Source organism: Dermacentor andersoni, chromosome 2 (genome assembly GCF_023375885.2).
Source record: "Dermacentor andersoni chromosome 2, qqDerAnde1_hic_scaffold, whole genome shotgun sequence".
Taxonomy (NCBI): Eukaryota; Metazoa; Arthropoda; class Arachnida; order Ixodida; family Ixodidae; genus Dermacentor; species Dermacentor andersoni.
Genome location: NC_092815.1, coordinates 21,722,770 through 21,749,625, shown reverse-complemented (window position 1 = coordinate 21,749,625; position 26,856 = coordinate 21,722,770). Strand labels below are relative to the sequence as shown.

Genomic DNA, 26,856 nt, shown 5'->3' with positions numbered 1-26,856 from the left:
GCTGCAGATAAAATAGAATGCATAACGCCATTTTTCTGGCTATCATCAGATCGACTGTCACCAACTGCGTGCTAAAGTTTCTGGTTACATGCTTTTCCAGCTATTGAATGTGCCATTGCAATTAACAAAGTTACAAGTTGTCAACTGACTTAATTAGAGATGGAAGTTGGGCTAGTTGGTACATATTTTAGACTTGAGACATTGTTATTTATCACTAAATCTACAAGAGGCGAGACCGAGAAGCATAGAGGACACGACGCTAGAACTGGTGTCGTGTCCTGTCTGCTTCTCATTCTCGTTCCATGTCTCTTTAGCAGTAGTTAACAATGCCTCAAATGTCAGCTGACATAGCAACAAACCACCTACCCATTTATTGACAAGTTTATGTCTTATAGATGAAAAGTAAAAATTGCCATCCACCTGACAACAGCAAGAAGCTGCAAAGCAAACCAGTGCAGATTTTTCTTGCGTGAAGCGCTCTTTCTGGGAAACCCATATGGGTTTCCTTTGTGGCTTGATACTACTGTTCAGTGGATGGCAATTTTTCTCTTTATTGAAATGTACTCCACTTTGTGGATTTATACAGAACGGATTTGCCATATTCGATGTCTTGATGAGTACTCAAGAAGTCTTGTTGGGTGAATAAACATTTGATACAGAAAGTGTATAGTCATTCTTAAGTTGTTCACTATAATGTATTACAAGTGCCTGCAACTGCTAAAGACACCTGACGTGGCAATGAGTAAATGCACAACTTAGGGCTGCAATTTCAGGTTGCACAATTTTTCAGATGCACAATTACAAAGGTGCCTCAACTGGCTACATAGATGCCTACATGGCTGCTGTCATAAGCTATGTTAGCCTAGAAACATCACAGCTCTTAGGAACATTTTTTTTTTTTTTGTACAAAGGAACCTTTCCATTTCTTGCAACCACAACAACGAAGTACAAGTAGGAGGATAGCCTGCTAAAGAGGTTCTACGGTGGTTTAAAAGCAAAACTGGTACTACCTATTAACTCATTAAAGCTAGCCCCAAATATGTACTGCTTCCAGATAAATTAGCAAATAAAAATCTATACAAAATAAGCGAAAAAAAATGCATGTGGAAGTCCCTGCCTCATTAATTCAGATGTCAAAGGCAATAAACATGACTATCAACATAATGTGTCAGTGCAAACAAGATGAAGAGTACTGTACTTCTAAGCATAAATAAGGGAATATTGATATGAAAAATGGATGTAACAGAAATGCATGAAAGAGTATTCATCTGACGAAACTTGCCAAGGTTGAAGACTGGGCGTGTTGGTATAGCATATTAGAGGCTCGATTGTGCAACATTTGGACGACACACACAGAAGAGAAACACACCACCAGAGCGCTACTTGCAACTATCGTTTTATTCCCTTGTCACTGGAATAAATACCGGAAGATCCTCGGTGGAGGGGGGGGGGGGGGGTAGCGACAAAAACAAAAAGATTTTTACTAACATGGCCATCCACCAAAGCCAAGCCAGCTTTGTCATGTGATCATTTTTGACATCGCAAAAAAGGAACCACGATACAAAATCCCAGATTAGCACGTGAGGAAATCTATTTCCTTTGCACTAAGGGAGACTGATGGCATGCTCACGCACATACTTCCCAAACGTGCAATTTCAGAGGCTTCGACTATGCGGATGTCGGCCATTCTTTAAGAAATGCAAGATTGTGAGCAAAGATGGCAGCCAAATGACACAAGAAATAATCGAAGCCTCTGAAATTGCGCGTTTGGGAAGTATGTGCGTGAGCATGCCATCAGTCTCCCTTGGTGCAAAGGAAATAGATTTCCCCACACGCTAATCTAGAATTTTGTATTGTGGTTCCTTTTTTGCGATGTCAAAAATGATCACATGACAAAGCTGGCTTGGCTTTGGTAGATGGCCATGTTTGTAAAAATCTTTGTTTTCGTCGTTACCCCCCCCCCCCCCCCTCCCCCGAGGATCTTCCAGTATTTATTCCATTGTCAAGGGAATAAAACGATAGTTGCAAGTAGCGCTCTGGTGGTGTGTGTTTCTCTTCTGTGTGTGTCGTCCAAATGTTGCGCAATCGAGCCTCTAATTCATTTGACACAATTGGTCGCATCACAAGGTCATACAATCATTTCTGAAAAATGCAATATAAATAATTTAATTTAAATAAAGCCAACACTTGAGGAAGCATACGTTTGTAAAAAAACAGAAATAAGAAATATTCTTTGTCCTTGCTGACGGAACGTCAATTCTTCTTCAATGCATTTTATATCCTGCAAAAAGGATTTTTTATGCAAAAGCAATATGTTCAAATGTCTGTTCTTCATAAGGTGACAGGAAAATTATGAACAGATATGTGTAGTTGGAAGCACGTAGATATGGGGTTAATTGGCAATTTTATTTCCAAGCTTCAATCACTGCCACAAAAGAAGAAAGACATATAATACCGGTGTCACAGGTACACTTCTGGTTGCAATCGGGGCTGATACGGATGAGATTTCTTGATCACGATCAACAATGGTCTCTGCTACATAGTCCAATGATCGGGATCGAGCTATTATTGTCTGCTGATGGTCGGCAACTCTCAGTACCACACAATGCCTTGACTACAAATTCAGATTAGCAAAATATGGTTAAACTAGGACAATATTTCTATTTTTCAGCTTACTATTGGTGATAAAAAGGTCTTTTTTTAAATATTTTTCATTTAGTTACCTTCATTTTATGTTTTTAGCATTTTCTGAATACTGCACTAGAGGGCACAGACGTCAGCCTGCGATTGTGGTCAAGAGGCCTGATCACGATTCACGAATGGCAACTGTCTGGGTCTGGATCTTGCAAGATCGCGATTGCAAATGACTGTGTAGCAACACGGTCCTTGTAGCCCCAATCGCAATCAGCACGTGTGACACCGGTATAACATAACTGAGAATTCATGTTGCTTTAGTATTTCTGTCTTTCTTTTTCGTTATTTATTTTTGTTTATATGTACTTGACAGCTCTGCATCCCTATAAAGACTGCCATCTTGTTACTAACATTTCCACAGCAGAGCATAAATAGGGCAAAGTTCTTGAGTTAGGAACATATGCCCTGACAAAACCTTATGCACCATAACATCAACTGCTACAAAATAGGACAGCCAAAATTAGGATAGTACACTGCTGGTAATAACAGACTTAATACCCAGCCTTTATAATTATTTTTAATTCATTACCTTAGGGCACCTATTGCGATTGTGAAGCAAGAAGCATGTCAGTGCTTAAGGCCCATAAAAAATCTCAGACGCATCAGTTTCTTGTTATCCCTTCCCAAAGTTTTAGACAAATGCACCAGTTAACACTTTCCCAAAAAGCCTCCATCACATAATGCAGGACAAATGTTAAGTTGAACACCAGTGCATCTTTGTTATAGTATTTGGAGAAGAGTACCTTTGTTGACACTGGTACAACTAGTCTCAAAATTCCTACTAAGTTGAGATGCCTCAAGCACTGAACATCTTCAACTCTGCAATTTCACCTTGCGTATTTAAGGAAACAGTTAGGATGCACTAAATTAAAGTTCATAAGTTAAAATGTGATTACTGCACATTTCATGAGGCCTGCCACCACTAGTAATGTGTTGAAAAAAAGTCATTATGATATACACTGCTATTGTCTTTGAAACAAAAATTGGCTCTTCCCCTATGAAACAGGGAGGAAATGTATGCAGTCATATAAGAGTTAATACTGACCAATTATTGTTATGTGCCCGAGAAAAAATTGATTTAAGGCTTCACAAATTTCTGGTGAGAAGTAACATCATACCAAGTTTTTAAGCCATGCTTGCAAGAGAGAGAGGGAGAGAGATTGAAAACAGTAGTATGAACATGGATAAATACTTTACAGCAGCACATAGCATTGCAATCCATTCACTGTCTGGTGTGGCTCTACTTCTTACAAAGAAACACAGGCCTAAATCTGTGATATGCTGACAGCCAGGTTCGGATTCATAAAAAGTTTATAGGTCAGTTAAAGCCATTACAATAATGTGCACGCAAGGTTGGAATAGAAAATTTCCTCCTGATTATAGCATAAAGCAATGGTGCTGCTCAACCTTTCATCATGAGAGCAACCTAAAAGCAGAAAGACAGGAGCTGAAGAATAAAGTAGCTAAAATGCACAACATCATGACCATGAATCACATAGGAACAGAATACATGCAGAAGCACTGCTTGGCTTACTTCCATCGCACACACAGGCAACTGAACTAGGTCTGAAACTACAAGGACAAAAACAAGCTTACAGCTCCAGCTGAGCTATAGAAAACAAGGCAAGTGGCCAATCTCCAGAAAACACATCCAGATCATCATGCAGCATGTTGGGGAGCTGGCAACATTTTCGTTTAATCGTTATAGTTACCCTATCAAGAAACCATGACTGATTAGTGTGAAATGGTGGAACTACAGCAGCTTAAAAGCTTGTTCACATTACAGACACAATTTTGTGTGTCACTAATGCGGAATTCATGAGCATACAAAAGTTGCCAATATTGTCATTGCTCCTAGGATAGAAAAAATGAGTTATTTACATGAAGGTGCCTTTATCTATGGAAAAGCTCTTTATTATTCTCACAGACTGTAGTGGTTTTATTCAGCAATGAAACAATGAACCATAATATGCTATATAATAAATTAAACTCCAAATTTTTATACTAAGCATCCCAATTAACATTATATTCAAAGTTAAAAATATTGCTGCCTAAATTCAATGAATTAAAACACTATAGAAAATGTTTACACAAGTGCAGGTATCTGTGATACCAAGTTTAAAAAAAAGTTAACTATGAGGCATGGGGAGCATGTTACAGGCCTCATACACAAATCCATCATTTGCCTCTCACTTAACTGTCATGGGGACAAAGCATACTAGACACAAAAAGTGCTGCATCCAAATGACTGACGGCAACAGCAGTGCCAGTTACATATGTCTTTAACCTCTGACTGACAAAACGATAGCTATGCTTCTTGCCAAAAACAAAAACAAAAAAAATTTCTCCTGACTTTAGAAGCCACTTATAAATATCACAAATGGCCAATAGTGCAATAGCACTCAGGTGAACATTTAGTTTTCAAGTCTAGAAATTCATACACATTTCTTTAGTAATAACAGGCAACTTGCACATGCAGGAGCTTTGGAGCACCCAGGGGCACTCAATTCAACATTCGGCAGTTCTAGTGTTTAGAGCTTGGCCAATTCTCGATAAGGTGGAATCAACTCAATCAAAATGTAGAGCACTGGTTTACACTATGTGCAACCCATTTTCAACAAGAGGCCAGTCCTCTCCTCTCATGGGAACTAGTGTTGTGACAGCGGTGGGATGGTGCAGATGTGGGAATTAGGTCTTAAATGTTTCCTGGAGAAGGGGCAAGAGAGACAGGAACATTGATGCTTGCATGAAGAGTTGACTGCATTTAACATGAGGAAGACATGAGGTACAGTTATTTTCTAACCCCCTCACCCCCCTGTAATCATACCTCTACTTATGATGCAATATTTGTGCAAACTGTGTGCAACAAATCTGAGGTATTCCCCTTTATGCAATTGTTATAGTTGCTGCCTTTAACACTACTGCTGCTTATTCAATACCTGAGGAAATGCTTAGTAAATCATTAACATTCTACTGTTCATTTTCTAATGGTCACATTGGTCTCAGCATAGTATGCAAACCTTCTATAAGGGTTAACATATTCAAGTGCATAGCATGAGCAGCCACAGTGAGCTGTGGCAGACAGCATTGAGAAGTGCAGACTGCAGGTCACTCGCAAGCTGCAGCAACATCATCATGTGTAGCCTGCCCGCGTTTGTGCCCTGGAGTCTGTCCATTTTGTGCTTGCAATCGAGGCCCTCACTGTCCCTTGTTCTCAGAGCGGTGGACATTCTGGATGTGCTGGCCCTGGTACCATTTGGTCGTAAACGACTTGCCGCAGTACTCGCAAGGGAACCGCCTGTGCGACCGGTGCTGGTAGTATTGGTGTTGACGCCAGGAGCTGACATTCTTGAAGAACTTGGCACAAGGATCGCATCGGTAGTTGCCCTCAGCGCTCCCACGAAAGTGGTTGTACAGCCGAACGGACGAGAAGTGCCAGCGTCCCAGACCACCGCTGCCGTCCCCTTGCGCCCCTGCATCAGCACACAGCCAGGAAAAGAAACAAAATCGGGGAAGGGGAAGAGAAAAGAAAGGAGATGCTTTTCCGTGATGTTTAATATCACGGTGCCCCATTTGCAAACAATCAAGCAATTTATATAGCAGACATGTAAAGAAAGAAAGAAAGCACTCCGATCTCAAGCTCTACAAGCATAGCTGCAGAGTAAGCATACAAGTTGAGTAGCAATGTCAATTCTGTTACAAGAGCACTCTAACCGTCCATAAAGGGTGTGCGCCACATTGACTATAAAAGCAGTTATATGAACATTGCGGTCAAAGCAGGAATGAATTTTCCACACAGGTGCAGATTAACCACGGCTCACAAAGAGAGAGGCTTGCTGCTCCAGTCATAAAATGGACCGTTAAGCTGAAGATACTTTGCTTAAAAATGTCAATTAAATTCTGACAGTCTGGCTGAAAACATTTGCAGAAGTAACTTAGCCCATAAGCTAAAAAAATATAAAAATAACGAAAGCTGCTTGTAATTATAAAAGGGCAAGGACTTACTATGTGGTACAACAAAAAAATATGGCTCAAATTAGAAGTAACCATGAGAAGCTGTGCAAAGTTAAAGCAGTGTTCTTCTAAAGCAGACATTACATGTCATGTTTAGTGCTATATAATAAAAAGAGATACTATAAGGTCAGCAAGAACATTACAAAAAAGACAGTTATGGCATTACCAAGAAATAAAAGGTGGACATTCTCAGCTATGTTGCCAAGCATATGCAATTCCATGACACCACTGTCCTATGCTGTGTTAGCACACGCAACCTGGCAATACACAATGGAAACACTATTCCGCTCATTGTCTATCGTTAATGTTATATTTGTTTTATAGCCTTAATAGTTTAGCATTGCTTTTGAGATGCTATAAAGCTGAAGTTATGGCAATCATGGCTTTACACAAAACAACACAGAAAGATGGCCCAGGCACTGAAGCATCCATGTCCTTTAACAAAGCTACAAAGAAAGAAAAATGTTTAATGAGCAAACCATAAGTAACACAACGCAAATGAGTACACTTCACTTTTCATATGCTTGTACAGACTCTCCAGACAAGTCCAGAACGAAGTTTACAAATTAACACCTCTAAATAACCAAGAGAATTTAGGTATAATTGTGCGTGACCCTCTCTTCAGAAAAGATGAAGTATTTGCATATATAAAAATATATGTAATCAAGTATGTTGTTTCAAGATCTGTGATGAAAAATAATACATGTTATATTATTTGGCTTCATAAATTCGCTAAGTTAACAAGTCCCAAAGCATAATACAGGCAAGTAACTGAGAAAGCACAGAACTGCAAGAGAATCAATGGTAGCCATTTTCACAGACACTTATGTAGAACGGCAACTGTACAGTCACAAATGGCTTTATATCATATGCACCCCACCGGCATGATGGTGATAAGACACAGTTGCCGTGTAAACCATGGCTTTTACGTTTGAAACTACAAGTGCTGCCAGATATTCAGTGATTAGGGAAAGCACTCATTTATCCTCTAAACAATTTTCTAAAATTATTCGTAATGATGTGTATCGTCCTGATTCTTCACATGAAGAAAGCAGTTTTTTCAGACTATAAATGTGTAAGGAATAGTATTTATTATGATGAAATAAGTTAACGTGATCTACAGGATGATTAGAGTAAAACACACACTACTGCTAATTTCTACAAGTTTTAATAAGCGAATACATCAGTAAGACCAAATGAGTGACCTTTAAATTCCCTTGTGCATGCAGAAGCTATCATATAAAGCTGTACAAATTATTTACAGCAAAATCAGCAAGATCACAACAGAGGCTAACTGCCAGTTAGCCTGCTTAATAAATATCCTCAATGATACCAACTCGCTTGAGTAACACAAGTACCAGTGGTCAACATTTCACATAACTTGAGTACACAATGCTATATGTCCCTTTCCAGACAATCTGATAGAAAGACAGCCAGTATGAAAAAGCCTACAGAATAGAAATATCCAAGTGCACAAACATTTCCTTTGCAAAAAATATTTCCTTTGTGAATTGTGCACAAACTAAACATTAAGCACCTGCGTTCACTTGCGCCATAATGCCTGTACACTGCGAGGGCAGCCCAACATGACAATTGCAAGCTATAGCAATCCTGCAGAGATGTTTTCTGGGTCTCTATACATATAAAAGTAAAATACTCGTTTGTGCACAAACATGCAATATGATTTAAAAAAGAACTTTCCTAGGTGCACATTCCACAATCTTTTCGTGGTGATGTTCCACTTCAAGACACAGTGCATCAAGGTAGCCAACTAGTGATCTGTTCTCTTTTATTGCTTGGTCCCATTAAAATAAAATACTAGTACAACACTACCAGCAATCAAGTCATGTCACACTGTATACCTCATATGTGCAAAACACACATCACAAATAATTGAACATTTGGTTACAAACACTTTGGAAGCAGCCACAAATGCACGTATTTATGATGATGTGATCTCCTCAGTAATAAAATCTTCTGATTACATTTAAGAGAATCTTTACAGATGTAATTAACGGTAAATGTGGGAACCAAGCACACAAATTGTGACAGTGTTAGGCACAGACGTAAGCAGCTGTACATGATTTGCTGTTAAATTAAATGTAGCAACAAAGACGCACGTTTACTATGGCCAAGTATTAAATTTCTCATTAATATATTTCCAAGATCACAATAGCCACCTGCAATCAACGAACCCAGTTATGTTTGCCTAAGAAATGCAAGGTGCCTGCTCAACATACCAATCACAAAATAACCATATGTTATGTAGTACATCTCGCCTGTAATGGAGAAACTACAGATGTGGAACACGAAAGTACCTTGTACACTGTCTGCACATATGTGTGTGAATGTGTAAGAAATGCATTAACATCACAGAAAGAGGAAAAAAAATATACGTACCCAAACACACATGTTGGATTCTATGTAAAGCAATGGTTTAATGAATCAGTTAAATGCAATGCATATAATTGCATTTATTTTCATTCTATGCAACACGTAATCTCAAAGAAATGAAACTTGCAACATTGGGCTTAGATGTAGTGTGCCTGCTGGTGGTTGTGCTTAGCCGCAGAGTAGCCTGTAAGTGACATTTAAAAGATATACTTTGGTTTTCTATATTAGTAAGCAATATACTTAAATATACACACACTAGGTGTCTCAGGGAAGACTTTAGCAATATAAGCAAAACATTTTAACTGTAACAGCAGTGCATTTCACCATACACTACGAGGATGTATTTCACAGGGTAGAGTAAATTTTAACGATTTCTAGTAAATGAATACACTCTGTGTACTGATTGGAAACAATTCTGCAGCTTAAAAATTTACTTAATACACTTTAGCTTATTTAATCACTTAGTGATTATTATACAGATCCTGACATTGGCCACCATGAATTAGGTGCTGAAAAAATTTTCTTTATCCCTGCTGTGCTGCGCTTATTAATCACTTGAGAACTTCTCCGAAACGCATGGCATGTTATCTATCAAGTTCAATGCCTTTTCTAGCAATGCTAAATGAAGCAGAAAGCAGTGGAGGAAAGCTGCAATTTAAGTTCAATGTTTTTTTAGCATGATAAAGCCTATATAGGGCAGAAACGTGGAGACTTACAAAGAAGCTCAAAAACAATTTAAGGACTGCGCAACGAGCAATGGAGTAAAGAATGTTAGCTGTGACATTAAGAGACAGGAAGAGAGTGGTGTGGATCAGAGAGCAAACGGCGATAACCGATATTCTAATTGACATTAAGAGAAAAAAATGGACCTGGAGAGGTCATGTAATGCATAGGTTATATAACTGGTGGACCATTAGGGTTACAGAACGGGTGCCAAGAGAAGGGAAGCACAGTCGAGGACAGCAGAAGACTAGGTGGTGTGACGAAACTAAGAAATTTGCAGGCACTAGTTGGAATCGGTTGGCACAGGACAGGGGTAATTGGAGATTGCAGGGAGAGGCCTTCGTCCTGCAGTGGACATAAAATAGGCTGATGATGAAAGCCTATGCAAGGCAAGACCAGAAGTAAAACACATTTCAAAGTATCCAAAACATCTACATATAACATGCATTTCTGCAACAGCTGTCTGACATTATTGACAATAGAGAGTATGAGGGTAAATGTTAATATTGGCTGAGTAAGCTTTATAGCAGCAGCATATCGGAATTTGCATGATAATCATCATTCTTAAAGTTCTGCTGATTAACTTCTTAATTAACGGCCTAAGAGGGCATGTTCTAATTGCATAATCGAGGCATGCCACTGCTGAAGGCATAACCTTTTGATAGAAACTGTACTCTGCACTAGTTTCAAGAAATCAATATCTGCAGCACTATATGTCTGAGCTATAAAAAAAAAAAAAGAGAACAGTACACAAGCAATATGTACTGGAATAAAAATGCATTTTTTTATAAATTTTGGGTCTGTATTCCTTGGGAACTTGTGCTAGGCACAAAGTTTCTAGCAAGATATTATGCTTTGTGTACTGGTCAACCTTTAATTAAGTGATTACATGCCCCGTTAATTAATGAGGCATTATCAAATGCACATTAATAATGGTAATTGGCCATCATTATGGAAATTCTGATGTCTGGTTCTGCTATGAGAAGAGAAGAGAAAGAGCCGGAAAGATGGAGTCTAGCCAGCATGTAAACCGGCTGGCTACCCCGTCTGCTATGAAACCCTTTGGGCACTGGGTGTTTTTCAGAAGTATAATAAATTTAACTTCTGTCTAGGCGGCACATTAGTAGGTTCCAAATTCAAATGCCATTTATTGGCGATATGTTGCAGGACATTTCAAAAATTATCTGAGAATTCACACAAAAAAATAAAGACATGCTAATTCATCATGTTTAATTAGGGTAATTAGTTTCCTTGGGTAAATGCCCTTCATTGCTGTTGCTGTCCCTTGAAGACAGCTCGTAATCAACACTGAACTCCTCTGAATCGTAGTTCATAAGAAGTCCTTGAATTTCTGCATCGTTCAAGAAACTTTAACTTCCTGTGTTGGTTTGCCATGTTGGAAAACAAAAGACTCGATAAAAAAGAATGTATAAAAAGGAGACCCAACGTAATATTTTAGGTTAATCAACTTTGGAGTAGATGAAACAAACAGTCTATGGCTGTTTGACATTTATGTTTATCTTGGGCGTGGTCAGATGTGTTCACTGGCAACCAGACGAGTATACTTGGTAAAAAGGTGAAAATTATCATTCTGTCTCTAATGTATTAATTTTCATTATCTGAAACAGTTTCCACTGAAATGTGTCAGAGGCAGTCAGAATACACACTTAAAAGCACTGCCTCCTGCAAACCTTTATGGTTACTATGTCATATAACACCAGCATCCTAAACAACCTCTGTTCCAAAGCCAAAGGAATAAAGCAATGTCGAATTGAATGTCACCTCCTGCAAGAAGCATGAACTGGAAAACTGTTCCAGGACCATTTTTGTGTCAAATTGTTGGAATTGAAATATACCATGAAAACAGTGCTCAAGCAATCCAAATCTTGCAACATAATACTTCCAATTCTGCATGAAAGAAGTAAGGCTTCCTGCCACTTATAATAACTAGAGCACTATGCAAGAAAAGCACTAATAGACAAAGAAAGGGGGAGCTGCCAACAAACTAAAAAGCATAATGCCTTTTGCCTGCGAGTGTTGTTTCTGCAATGCAGTCTAACTCGACTTACAAAAATACAATATGCCATAACCTACTTTTTTTTTAAATGCATCCACTCTACTTTGTTACTGCTTCAGCTGCAATGTTTAATTAGCAGAAGTACAAAAAAGCCAGAAATAGTTATTTTCCTTTCGTTCAAAGGGTTTTGGCAACATGATGTTATTAATTCAGCCAACATTACTGCACTGTCTGCACATTCCTTTCAAAGAAATGATTGCTAATGGGACTTTTCAGCTGTATTCACAGTTACACCAGTTACTGCAGTTATGCCACCAAAAATTACTTGCCATTTCTTAGTCAGCTTCAACATGCTGTCTTGCTCAACCAGTGTTGTTTGCTCAAGCTGCCGTGGTATCTTCAGTCCAAATATTTCTTGAGCAAATGCAAGCTTGAGCATTTGCAGCAGTGACAAAATATTTCATCTTCCCCGTATACTTTTTAACCTACTGTTGTTTACGAAGAAAACAGAAAAACACACATTAAATTACATGCCAGACATTTCTGTGTTCCATTTGTCTGTGTTGCAGTGCGCAGTTTTACTTGAATCGTTTCATTGCTGTAAGTTTCCACAATGCTGACATAATTGCCAGCATGGACAAAACTGTCCCAAAAAATATCCACAGAAGTCAGCCGCTCATTGACCCCACATTAGTGTAGCACCGAGACATCTGCTAACTATTCTGGGAAACTGAGCTATGCTTGCACTTCTGTAGTAAGAATATTGAGTCGACATAAGTTTTTCTTATCTTTTCTGGGCCTACATTCCCATTCTTACAGTCAGTGTCTTTATTCATAATGATTGAGCATTCATAATGACTGGGGTGGTTACAAATGTGCTCAATTGTACTTGAGAAAAACTATGGAAGTCCTAGCTAGCGCTATACTATTTTGTGGTAATGCTCCCAATATTGCCTACAGCACAAGTTTAAGTTAACACTCGCAGTGACAAATAAACAACACATGCTTTACTCTTCGTCTGAGGCTGGGCATTGCACATAGCCTGCCTGTCAGCCTCATCTAGTAATTCTTGTTCTTTCCTTTTCATTGCCATGCGTAAGCAAAAGCAGATCAAGACACATGCAGATGACTAAATCCTGTGTCACTGGCACAATTCCTTTGTTCCTTCTTGCATATGCTGAAGAAATATTTGGACAAAGACAGTACATACTTCAGCAACAATGCTGCTTTTGCAAGACAGAATACAGAAAGCAGGCACGACTTTGCATCCATAGTTGACACATACAAAGCCCAATGTTAAATGAAGTCAAGTGAAAATTATTTGGTGTGCCACAAGTGTTTAGTGTAATGATACCATGCAAAACACTCGGGTCTTACTGCTAAACATCAGGATAGCTATTGTGTCACTGCTTTGTATCTAAGGCAGAACTATGATAATCTTTGATCTGCCCTTCCTCACAAGCAGTCTTTGTTATCCACAAGTAAACCAGCTGCATTAAAGCACTATTGACGCAACAATAAATAAAAATAAAGTAAGAAAGAGAAAAAGAACAAGCAGAACATTCTGTGTGCTTTTCAACATTTTCTCACAGCTACCGACAAAATGTCACCTCATGCCTCAAGACATTCCATATTGGGCCAAACTGACAACACACGGGAGATTCACCAGCAAACCAAATCATCCCAGGCTTGATGCAACAGCCATATTGAGTTCATCACAAAGGGGGCTCCGTTCCCAGTGCTTTCTCAAGTCATAGCGCTTCTTGTAGCAGCGTCCACAGCGCTGACATACGTGCATCTTGATGGCACGGTGCATGTAATAGAGGTGCACTCGCAGGGACTCTGTTGAGCAAAAACGCTTTGAGCAGGTGCTGCACTTGAACGGTTTGTTGGGTGTGGCCACACGCCAGGGACCTAGGAAGAAATAGAAAAGAAAGAAGACAAGAAGAAAAGGTAAAGGCAGCATTCGCATCTTGGGCATATAACTTTTCATTCAAGTCTTACGCATGGCTTCCAACTTAAGTCACTCGTACAGAACGCAGCAAGCAATCAGCTCTATGGTGACCAGTTTCACCTACAAATGAATTCAGGCTTATTGCTCTTGCCAAGCAACTTGCATCTTCAGTCAGTTATAAATTACTATGATCTGTTTGCTGCATGTTTTTAGTTTGAAAAAGAAAAGGAAATTCAATTTCTCACATTTATGAGTCCTTCTGCATGTTCGAGAAATTTAGTATAAAAACAGGAACACTGCAACACAGGACGACCAAGTAAACAGGACAGAGCACTCGCTTTACTCGCTCGTCCTGTGTTGCGCTGTTCCTGTTTTTATTCTAAAGATGAACCAACCAGCCCCATTGAACACACTGCTATAGAGAAATTTCTGGGTTGCCTAAACCATATCATTTTTATATCTGCAACTCTCATGAGAAATGAGTATTAACTTCAGTTTAGAAGGCATTACAATTTCTTAGCACAATGTACAAGAGGCAAACAACGCTGTACACCTCTTGTTTTGGGCTATACTGAATCAAGAAGTCAGTTACATGGACTTGTTCTGAGACAGCTATCTTCTTGCTGGCCTGAATTAATCTAGTCACTGTGGTCAGTCCACAAACTGTACAACTAAATAAATCACTAAGCAACTTTGTCTTTCAACATTTAGATAAGCTCCATTTATGCATCAAGCTTTGCACTATTGGTCACAAAGAAATGGATGTTTTTGAAGTTAGAGCCAGAACATAAAGAGCCACAGGGTCATGTGCACCCCCTACACACATCTTCTGTGTTTTGCATTGTCATAAGCTGGAACGACAGCCAAGAAACGGTAAAATAGAGAAACATAATAGCCAGCACAAATAACAAACCATAACAAAGCATCAAGCTACAGCATAATAGCCTACCATGAAACACTCATCATGCTGCTGCATTATCTGCCAACAACTAGACAATCCTAACTCATAGCTGCTGTCTATGACTGCCCAGTGTAGAATGCTCAATATAGGTAACATTATATGATCAGCAGGGCTTTTATCAACAGTTTGATTGCAACAAGTTTGCACTGTCAAAAGAGCTAAAGTGTACAAAAAAAAGACATTGACAAAATAAACACGTCAGTCATTTAGCATATTGCTAAAAAAAATTAGAAAGAGCAACACGTTTCCAATATGTGCATACGTAATGTCTTCGACAGCAGAAGCACAACACAGACCTCAAGCTTGTTTCTTACAACTTAGAAAAACCAGGTAGCACTTTACCAGAACCCATAAAGAGATTTCAAAAAATGTCTACTAAATCACAAGGCTGTGGTGCCACGATATTTAAAAAGATATGTCATAGGAAAATTTTCTGTCATCTTTAAAATGTTTATTGTATAAGAACTTAGAATATTTTACTGGACCTGTATATTTAACACTGCCTGGAATAGGCAGAATAACTGACCGCGTCTGCCCGCGAGCAGCAGTTAGTTTTGACGCGAGATTCCATCAGCAACCACTACAGCACTGCATCTCACTTACACATTAAAAAAGCAGTAAACACTGGAGACTCCCACTTATCACTTTATTCTGAAAATCACATAATGAATGAATGTAATAGCACAACATCGTAGCAGCATATGACATTTCATGCATCCATCTTCGCAGGGCCAAAATGGGGTAGGTTCTATGCAAGACTATAAACCGCATAAAAGCTTAGGCTAACACAATTTGTTTAGCCCAATGCACAACATTGACCTGGCTCTAAGGGATTACTTTCATGGTCAAAGCTCTTAAATGGTCCCCATCCCAGCTTTCTCTGCTGGTTACACTAACCCTGAACATCACCCCAAGACACGCCTTTCCTACACCAGTGAGAGACATCGGTCATCCTTGGACATTGCAACATCACTGCCACAAGACTTCCTAGGCACCCCAAAGTGCAGCACCTGACAAAAGAGAAGAAAAGAGAACACTCCTATACAGCACCAAACAGAATGCACCATTAATTAAGAGTAAACTCATCGATGGGATGCCTAACCAGAATCAGTAGCAATCATTACTATCACAAAACATTGGCCAGTTTCACTTCCAGCTCTTCAAGTCACAAGTGAAATCCTTCTCAAAAGTGTGGCCCATGCTACACGACACATATTCCAAAGCCAAAGAGGTTCAACCAAACCAAACATGAGAATCACACTCGGAAGCCTGATTCAAACCAAACATTATTGCACTGAAGTTCCTAGTTCTAAGGAACAAGGGCCGACAGAGTTTGAAATTCTGAGTGATGATTCTCACTGACTCATTATCTATACTCCACCTCACCAATGTCATGCAGAACAGCGAAAAACTGGATTGCATCAGTTAACCAGAAACAAGGAATGGCTGCATGTTCCGAGGTAAGAAGGATGGCTTGCCCATTGTGTGCCCTTAATTTTTCTATGATCTTACCGTATACCTCGCATTTCACACAAATGAATTAGCATTGTGCAACGGGCAAGTTCTTTTTCTCCTTGTTCCTAGATGGCTGACAGGTACTACAACGTTTGCTGCATGATGCAGCATTTATGAAATAGCATACATCAAGCTACTGAGTTGCTTTCCCTACAAAGTTTGCTTCGCATTTCTGTTAATCCCTACAAATGCTATAAGAAAAAAAAAACAAGATGCAATAGCAAGGTACAGCTACATATTAGGCATGATACAAAGACAGGCACTAATTTTCCCCATCATGGCTTGTACAATGGTCTTTTTCATTTTGCATGATTACTGCAAAGATATTTCAGTTTTCAGGCAGTCCATGACAGGTTTGTTCCTGCATAAAATTTGAATTTCAAGATACTTACTACAAAGAGTTTGAACAAGGTGTATAAATAGCTTGGGACAAGCTTTAACCCTTTAAAAGATGCAGCAAATGAATAGTATCAAAACACCAAAAGTGCGTTTCTGATCTGTTATTATGCACGAAAAACCACTTCCTAAACCCGAGAAATATTTTATGCGGAATAAGTGGGACACTCCTGTCCTGCTAACCACCCAGATCATTCTCAGCTAGTGTGACATGTTCCCTCATTTTTCACTTCTGCCTTATCATGGCTTCGAGACTTTGTGCACTGGTACGACGTATAAGCCACATACATGCATGCATACATGCATACATACATACATACATACATACATACATACATACATACATACATACATACATACATACATACATACATACATACATACATACACACATAGTCTACTCCCATTGCGCTTCCTGGTCATTTTGAACACTACCATACCCATTCTGTCATGAAAACAGATCTTGCTGTATTTTCAATGAATGTAATAAGATTTTTCAAGGAATTTATATGAAGCAGAAATGAGTTCAGCTTTCGTTACACCATTACTATAGTGCAAGAAAGAAAATGTTTAATTAAAAGTAGCAGTAACATTCTGGCCATTTACAAATGAGGCGAGTCAAATAACAGGACTCAACCAGAAAGGAAGAAAAATATACAGTCAATGTAAGTGCTTCATATTGCGAAAGGACACGAAATGAAGGCTCAAATGAAGTGCAGTAGAAACCAAGTTGCATCAGTGTTCAAATGGAGTTTTGTGTCCCGGATACAGCAATTTGAACTTGATCTGAAAAGTGGAATGAATTTGTCTTGGGAGCCATAAAATGGTTTTAAACATGACACACTGTCAATTTTAACACCAGTAGATGCCTGGTAGTCATCTTGGAAAAGTCTGATGTTGTAACAATAGGCCTAACATGTTAATTAGTTTAAACAGCACTAAGTATCTTCTGGGTAATGTCTTTCAGTACACAAATGTCCGACAAGTTGCAGACAGCATTTGGAAACATCCAATAAAGTTGTTTTCAATATGCTGTATTTCATGTTTCATCATCTCCAAGCTCTGAACAAAGCTCAATAATTATCTAAAAAATGACAGCCCTATATGCTTCACAACTGCATTTAAGCAGTCTCGAGAATGCAAACAATGAAAAAGACCCAAAGTTTGTGCAAAGAAACGATAAGTTAAAGCACTTACCATCAGCCAGGTGCATCCGCAACTTCGTTTCTAAGGTCAAAAGCATCCAAAAGATAATTTATAAACTCGCAACGAAAGTCAGCCACTGCAATTCATTTCTTGCAGCCAACATGTGGGCTCCATTAGCTGAAAACAGATCTGATTTATTGCTGGCGTGCAAGTATGTAGCAACATTGCCTTTTAGGAAGCTTGACATAGGCACAATTCTTTTCCATTCAAATGCCTTAACCCTGCTGCATCTTATATTTATGTGCTAGACTGCATTGAAGCTATTAGTAATCAGTGAACCAACCAGGCAGGAACTACCATGCCAATATAGCTTTTAATTAAGCCTTTGCCGCAGTGCTAAAAACGTGTACTGAACTTTCATTGACATGCATCACTCATTAATAGGAGGTTCTTGAGGACTAGTTGGTTTATACTTGAAGGAAGGTTAAAACTGCGCGAAAAAATGCAGACAAGCGGAAGGAACACACAAGACACCATTGAACGTAGACTGCCAACTGTTTATTCTTGAAAATCAAAGCATAGACTATTTCAAGCAAGATCCCAGGCACGTGACCACATCACTCACATTTGTGCAGATAACACAAGAGAATTCTGCAGAGTAACTGTAACGCAGTTACTCTGCAGAATGTGAGTGACAACGTGGTCACGTGCCTGGGACCTTGCTTGAAATAGCCTATGCTTTGATTTTCAAGAATAAACCGTTGGCAGTCTGTGCTCAATGGTGTGTTGTGTATTCCTTCCGCTTGTCCACATTTTTTCGCGCAGTTTTAATCTTCCTTAAACCACTCATTAAATGAGTAAGATAAATCTCCCAAGCAACTCAACTTAGCAGTTACTCGTGGCACAAAAATTAACTCAATGTAATGACTGCGGTATAGTGTAACACACACACACACACACACACACACACACACGCACACACACACACACACACACACACACACACACACACACACACACACACACACACACACACACTGCCAAACAAGCCAATTTTCATGCCTTGTACAAGAGGGCTTACACCAGCCCAGTAATGAAAACAGTCCCAGTGCTCTTGGAGTGGGCAAATAAATTAAATTGTAGGGCTTAACATCCCAAAGCTGCACAGTGGGTTATGAGGGATGCTGTAGTGAACAGCTCTGAATTTTAACCACCTGGAGTAACTTGACATGTACCCAAAGCACCACACACAAGCGCTTTTGCATTCCACCTCCATGGGAACGTGACCGTCATGGCCAGGAATTAAGCTTTGTGACCTCGTGTTCAGCAGCGCAACATTAAACCCAGTGAGCCACCACAGTGGGTTCCCGCAGTCATTAGTATGTATAAACAGACTATGACTTTGTTATAAAATTAATCAGCTAAGAAAATATGATAAGCCTTCTTTTATAAAACAATTGATCGTGACAATTAATTTACATTTCAGGTAATCAAAAGCAAGGTTTTATATCTACCATTCATTCATTCATTCACAAAACTTTATTAGTGTCCTGAAGCCCGGTCTTTTCAGACCGAGGCGGGCCGCGTCCACGTCGGCACCGCCAGGCCGAGCCTTATGGCGTCATCGTGGACCCTCTGGACAGCCCGTAGCTGATCTTTATATGAAGAGCTTGTTAACAACTTGTACCAGTAAAGCCATTTTTCTTCGGGGCCGGCGAGAGTCGCGGGACAGCCCGCCAGCATGTGTCTGATGTCAATGATGCCATCGCACACGTTACATTCTTTCCTAATTTCTCTTTCAGGGTGAATTTTATTTATGAAATACGGAGTGGGGTGCGTCCCGGTTTGCAGTAAACGTAGCGTGACTGCCTGAGCCCTGTTTAATTTTACGTGTGGCAGAAGGAATTGCCTACGGCCCAAGTAGTAATATTTAGTGATGTCATTGTAAGTTAGTAACTGATCTTTATGCTCCCCGGAATGGTAGTGGGCGTCGGTTCGGCTCTGACCGGCACGGCAAGCAAGTCCTCGTGCCAGGTCGTTCGTAACCTCGTTGAGGTTGGGCCGAGTCACCAAGCACTCTGGAAATAATATATTTCAGTTTTCACTACACTAAAAGGAAAAAAAATGTCCCGTTAAGTGTAGAAACCTACTTTAACAATATTTTTCCAGAATCTACTTCAAGTTGTTTAGAATGTCGACATAAAAAATTATTCCGTTTGTAACTTCATAAACGCATGAGAGTGCATTCAGTTTTAAACATTGTCAAGACTTTTAACCAAAAACATAGAGAAGAGGTGAAATGATGAATGGCCATTTGCAAGCTTCACTTTAAAGCCAGATGCAGCCTTCCAAATGAATTGAATGGAATGCAATCATTTTAATGCAGCACTTTGAACTGACACAATGGCATTCTATGCTAGCAGCGACAAGACAGTGCTTGGCCTCATCATCCTTAGCAGCAATTGATAATAGCATGCATAATGCATACTTGGCAATGAGATAAAGATGTGGCACTCTTAAGTGTTGTGTGTGTCCTTCAACTGAGAAAGCTCCATCACAAAGATCCTGTTTCGTTCTGTTTCGTTGTGCAAGTCTGGATGCTGATAATTGCACTTCAGGGAATGTTCCATTTCAAAGGAAAAAAAGGGATTCAGATTAACTTAACCTGCTTTGTATCAAACAAAACTGGAGTATGAAAATTGAAAAAAAAAGAAGAGAAAAATGTTTTGCCAAAATACTAGGTTCCCCAATAATAAATAGTGACGGCTACTTGCTTTTTACACAGTGAACTGTGCTAAAGTAATGTGTTCTTCTTTCTTTTTTTTTTTTGCTCATGGTAAAAAGAAAAAGCGAGAAGCATCAGTGAAATGTCAAAACATACCAAAGGATCACCATCACCTTCCACCCCACTAAAAAAAATAGTGTATGGAGGCTATCTGCTCGTTTGAGCACACAGTGTAAAATTCTTTTCTTCATCAGCTCATTGAAGCAACTCTCAGTTGACACAAATAACGTAAAAATTGATCTGCTGATTACTTCCTACATACAGAAACACACACTAAAATCATAAAGCACATGTATATAACCTGGACATGACATGAGATAATGGACAAGTGTTTTTGTTGCAAATATGATACTAAATAACAAATAGTCTCTTAGCCTCAACTGCCTCCATGCACACCAAACTCAGAAGCAAATCTTCATGCAGCAGAGCATGAAAGTGCATCATCACTGTTTAGTTGCAAGAAGCAGTAAGCCAAGGCATGAGCTGGCATATCTGATGCCATGATGGCATGTGGAATAGCAGGTTTCAAATACCAACAATAAACACTTGCCCAAAAATTTAAAAAAAATTAATGTTTGCTAATGTAAATCTAGGTAGAAAATTATGCATAGAGCATAAATATCTGTAGATGCTACAACAACTGAAATAATACAACACTTTGATGCTACCGAAGTTCCTATAAAGTAGTAGGCCTCTTCTGAACATGTGCAGAATGATGAGTAGCTTAAAATTTTGCGTTCACACCTGTCCCATACCCAAAAGTTAAGAAATAATGTAGAGTCTGTAAGAAGTTTCAAAGCTATTGCACATGTGACCAGGCCTGTTTTGTCGTTGCACTACACACTAAGGCCCCCACAGAACTTTCTGATTGTAAAACTTTGAAGACAAAATGAACAGGGCTCCTTGCGTTGCAGAGCTTCAGAGCAACCAGTCTGCTGTAGGAGCACTGCTAGAAGGCCTGAAGGCAGATTGTATCTCTTGAAAAGTGGCCTTACGGCTTTTTACAGGCTGTGCAAATGTGATGTTATTCATGTGTTACAAAACATTGCTATTATCATTAAAGTCAGTATCACTTCTCTTGAAAAGTGGCCTTACAGCTTTTTACAGGCTGTGCAAATGCGATGTTATTCATGTGTTACAAAACACTGCTATTGTCAGCACAGCCAGTATTACTCCTTATGGCTATCCCATCCCATTTTCCCTGTGCCTTATGCTTGCACTAAGTGAGCAGTGCGGCAGGCTTTTTCTTTGCACGTCTCGCCTTTTAAGCCACAGAACATGCCTATTATAATTGCATATAATAATTATGAGCATGCCTTTGCCTAGATGCAGGTGCCAGCAGAAGTGTGCTGCCAAGTCAATGTGAGCTCTAAAAGAAGTGACAATAAATGTGTTAAATTCTTCAGCACAATACATTTGGAGTAAAAGAAAGTGGAACAAAACCACATCTTGCTATTTATTGCTCTCTCTAGTTTTTGCAAGCATAAGAGCACAATTAAGATTTTGCTAACGAAACTGTTATTCAACTATTGTGGCACTGCAGGCCCTTAATGCAAAGCCAGACATTAGTGCGTTCCCTAAAACTTCCATCATGCCAGCAGACACTATGCACGCTGACCCAGACTGCTTACTATATGCTAAGTTTTAAGTTCCCATTCAAGACTGACTATTTGTAAATACCATGAATGATTTTGCAACCAAGATTAATAGTAATCAGTTGCCGGTTCCAAGAAATTTCAAGCACTAAGTTAGCAAAATTAAAGTGAGCCATTTCACTAAGAGACAAGAGAACACAAAAGTGCTTATCTAAAGCTCTTTTATTTTCCTTTTGTTCATTTTTTTTTTGCATTTGATTCACTTGTAAAACAGCTTTCACAAAACACTTACGCTGACAAAAATCTACCAATGCAGAAGTAAAAAGAAAGCAGTACACCAGCACAACCCATAACCCAAGAGACCTATCAGAAATACACATTCGTTTGTTCTGGTATTGACTTCCCCAATGAGACACACAATGTTCAACACCAAGACATTTCTACACAACGCACTTCACAAGTCTGTAAAACTGCATATGACAAAGATGAATGCATTTCAGAACACCTCAGGCTTGTTGTTAACAGTCATACTTGACGACCCTTTATGCCTGACAAGGTCAGCTTGGCTTCTATGACTCCATTACAATGTCAAGCCATTTGATCATTTTTTCTTTTTTCCACCAACTGAAATGGGCTACAAAAACAAAGATAACAAAGGATAATCAAGAAAAGGTACACTGTGCTTTCACTACAGGAAACGATCACAATATCTCAGCAAAATGAAAAGAAATGCCGTCATGTAGTTAATAAAAAAAAAAACAGCCAATAGCACACATGTTTGAAAAGAAATGATGGTATCCACATGAATATGGCATGAAGTTAAAAAGATAACTCACAAGAGTTGTTCAAAACAGAAGCCTTACTCATTTTCTGAGGAACAAGCATGGCCTTCCTTTATAGCTCCGTGTTATTTTCAAACGGATGCCAAATTCTTATCGCTTTCTCAGGAATGCACTTGGGTTTCCTCTGTACCTTTCTGGGATTTACCAGTACATGTCAACTTTCCCTTTCTTGAATCCTGCTCACAAAGTTCCAAGAAAGTAATTTGATAAATAAATGCTTTACGACTTTACTGCACATGCAATGTTACACTGACGAATGTCAATCTTGCAACATCGTGCATACTATTGTCCTTACCTTAGGATAAGCTTAAAACTAAGGGCCAGAATATACATAACGAGAAATTCACTTGCACTACACGCAGTAGAGGTGACAATGATAACAAATGCCAGTGCATAGTTAAGAGTACTGCAGTTCTCCTGAAAGTGTTGCAAAGTAGGCCATATGAGAGCCCTGTGAGAACGGCACGGTACCAGCATGGATCTTGTTAAATATACAAGGAAGACATCACAGACCAACAAGTGGCTGTTTTCAAAGTTTGCAAACTTGTTGTCCCACACAGCTAGAATATCGTCACATTGACAAGAAGCCCACGCTTGAAGCAAAAGCCAAAGTGTAAACAATGCAGATGTGTAAATGTATGTTTGCTCCAAGAACAAAAGCACTACTCATTCCACTCAGCTGTCACATACATTCCTTCCAAGTTTGCACTGGCTATGTCATTGTATTTGCTGGGTAAACAGTTTGTATGCAACCTTACACAGGTGCCGTTGTTTGTGCAATTACAATGCATGAAACTGTCAGAGCCCTACTAACCAATTTCAACAGGTGCCATCAAGCTAATCTTTCCAGATAGTAGTACTGCCCTGGCAAACTATGCTCTCAAAGAAAGACTGGCCTATACACCAAAGAACTGGAAAGTTTGCCTTGCCAGTCAAGCAAACAAAAAGGCAAAAGAAACTTCAGCTTAGAGCACACTAGAGAATGTTGGAAATATGTGCCGAGCTTACTGGTTTTCATTTCTTCATGAAGAGTTGCAATGCTACCATTAGGCACATGCGGCTCGTTTGGAATACGACTTGTTTCCTTTGGTGCAAACTTATTTTAGATGTGCATGTGTGCTGGCCCTGCTGAAGTATGATGCCAGTAGTCCTCCCCACTTTCCTACAATACTTTAGTTCAAGGCAAGCTTGAAGGAAATGCAGAGGAAAATGCCACTGTGCATTCTTGAAGGGAATTATTTGGGTATATCGAAGGGTGCGTCTCTTCAAGTTGTTGCTATAGAATTTTTTTAGTCTCCCTTGTCAGACTTTTTCATCTTAAGGGCTAAGCCAATTTGTATGGCTAAAAAAGAAAAAAGGAAGAAGAGAGAGAGAGAGAACTGCTTCTTGTCACAGTTGCACTTCAGTCTACTAGGGGTACTATATCCAATATCCTTTGCAACAGTGATAGCGTTATGAACCTTGTGGTAAAATCAGTTTATTGGTTGCAATTTTATGCAACATCATCAAATTCATCTTTACTGATCGCCTAAATAACAGGAGTCGTAGTTCTGAAATTATTAGATAAAAAAAAATAAATGAAACAGAACTTTTCACCTTTAACTCCTGATATATCAAACCAGTTTGAAAGGGACACATGCATGTCACAGCTATGTAACAATTTGCATGAAGATACATAAATGCAATAAAGAGAGCAATGAGAAACATACATGTAGTTCTCATCTACATAGACATTTTGAATGTCCCCTTAGACAAGAGAAAGTATGAGTAATTACAATTACGCAAATAACTTCAAGAATACTTGAACACACCAAAGGTAAACAACCTTAAAAACAATGTGACACTCTTATTGTGCCTGACTGGACAGTTCTGTGTGGCAAACACATGCTTCCCTTTAAGTGGGGGAAAGAATGCTGCAAACTCATGGTGACCATTTGGTCCCAGTCGGACCTTTGTCTTGAGAATTTCCACTGGTAGCAGTCAGTAGAAACTACAAATCACAAGCACCAACCAGGCACTGCAGGCCTTACTTGGTTGGTTTCAATACTATACATGAACAGGGAACTAATTTCAAATTAGGCAACAGATCTTTGCTATTTGGCCAAAAGAAGCCAGTAAATGCACACTTTAGCTCGTTAATAAAAAATAAACTGTGATACTCCACACAAGACAGTACTGCTTAAATCGTAAAAGCAGTGAGCATCACACAGGGTTAATTTCCTTCCTCCACTTCATTTTCCTACTTAGAGGGTGGAAAATACGGGCAATAAAGTTAGTCAACTGTTTTGCTTCAAGAAGGGAATAGAAGGCAATCCATTAGCATGAAATAGAGTATTTTTTACTAAAAGCTACTATGTCAACTTTTTACAGTGACAAGACGCAGACACTTACTGGAAGGCTACACAAAGAGTGACATGACAGGTCTAAATAGCTGCTGCTTGCAGATGAAAATGCACACTATTTGTTGAACTGTTGTAGTCATTCTCAATTCTCATTGATTTGTAATATGGGAACCACAATTCTAGCTTGTGATGCTGGTGGTCAATCAGCCCGATGAAATTCTGCAGAATCTCAATGACGGGCATTGAACCAGAATTCACTGCATCAGTAGTGCTTGCACAACATAAAATATACTGGCCCTTGACTAAGCCAAGTTCTAAGGCAATGCATTATCCTAATGCACATGCCATCTGCATTGAACCAGTTCTAAGTGCAGCAATTGTGGTACATACAAAATAATTGTTTCCAGTTGCATAGAACAGGTGCATTATTGTCTGAAAAACATGACAAAACACTACATTTGTGTGAACCCGCCAGTGAAAGCCATTACAGGAAGCACAAAGTGTCTCACAGGCACCTATTTGGGAGCTTTTGGCACAGAATGTGCTTTACCAGCTTTAGAGGAAACTATACAACATGCAAACTATGGCAAAGTCTCCATTGTAATGCACTTAATTGGCTTTCTAAAGATTTGTTCTGATAACATAATTTATTTTGGTTTGTTGCTTCTCTGCTGATGCTTTGTTAGGCTGACCTCTCAGAGGGAGAAAAGAGTATTTTTCTTTCTAGCATAACATGGCCAGCAAGATCATATGACATTCTGGACAATCTCTATCGAGCTCAACTTGTACGCACCACATCATCATAAAAATTAAAGAATGACAAGTGCAAGAAAAATAATACAAGAAGAGCATTAAAGGATACCAGTAAGATTAAAATCTGGAGCTCTAAAGAGATACAAAACGAGGCCTTTCAACAAAAAAGAGATACCTTTCCAATGCAACCTGTGCCCAGGATGTAATCATCGGAAAGGCAGTATTTAGTCCAATGTGAGATAACATTGAAGGGAGAATACCTAAAGCACCCAACTTAATGAAGCACTATATGACAATTAAATACAGAAAACAGCACTTTGTTAGGAGCTCTGACACATTGAGCCTTGCCATTTTTGTAGATGCAGTAAAATCTGCCAAAGTGTTCAGGCATAGAGGCAGTGCCTCTTTGCCATGTCTTCAAGAGGAAGTTCCCTGTGAAATGAACTAACTCACGTGTAGTGACCTTTAAAGCAAAGCAACAGAAACATGCAGGAGGCTCCCTCCGATCAAGTGATTAAATAGTGGGCTAAGGAAAGACAAAGTCACAGCTGACAAGCACATGAGCAAGGACCACATGGAAGCACCAACTCCAAAAGAAGAGAAGCTAAAACATCCCCTTCAGCTGCCAGTTGTCTGCTGGAAATTTAGTTCTAATGCATTTCTTGTATTTCCAACACCATGAAGAGAATGCATCATCAGAACAAGTTACTTAAATGGTTTTATTG

At 39.2% G+C, this 26,856-nt stretch overlaps 1 protein-coding gene and 1 long non-coding RNA gene across 5 annotated transcripts in view; both read right to left on the bottom strand.

Moving 5' to 3' along the window:
• Positions 1-26,856, bottom strand: part of LOC126542781 (uncharacterized) — a 230,391-nt gene that overhangs the window by 83,792 nt on the left and 119,743 nt on the right. The window lies entirely within an intron of this gene.
• On the bottom strand, positions 13,660-18,356 carry LOC140216078 (uncharacterized). Its single transcript, XR_011892719.1, has 2 exons — positions 15,655-18,356; positions 13,660-13,756 (listed from the first exon to the last, which is right to left on the bottom strand). It is a non-coding gene; the product is annotated as an uncharacterized lncRNA (long non-coding RNA).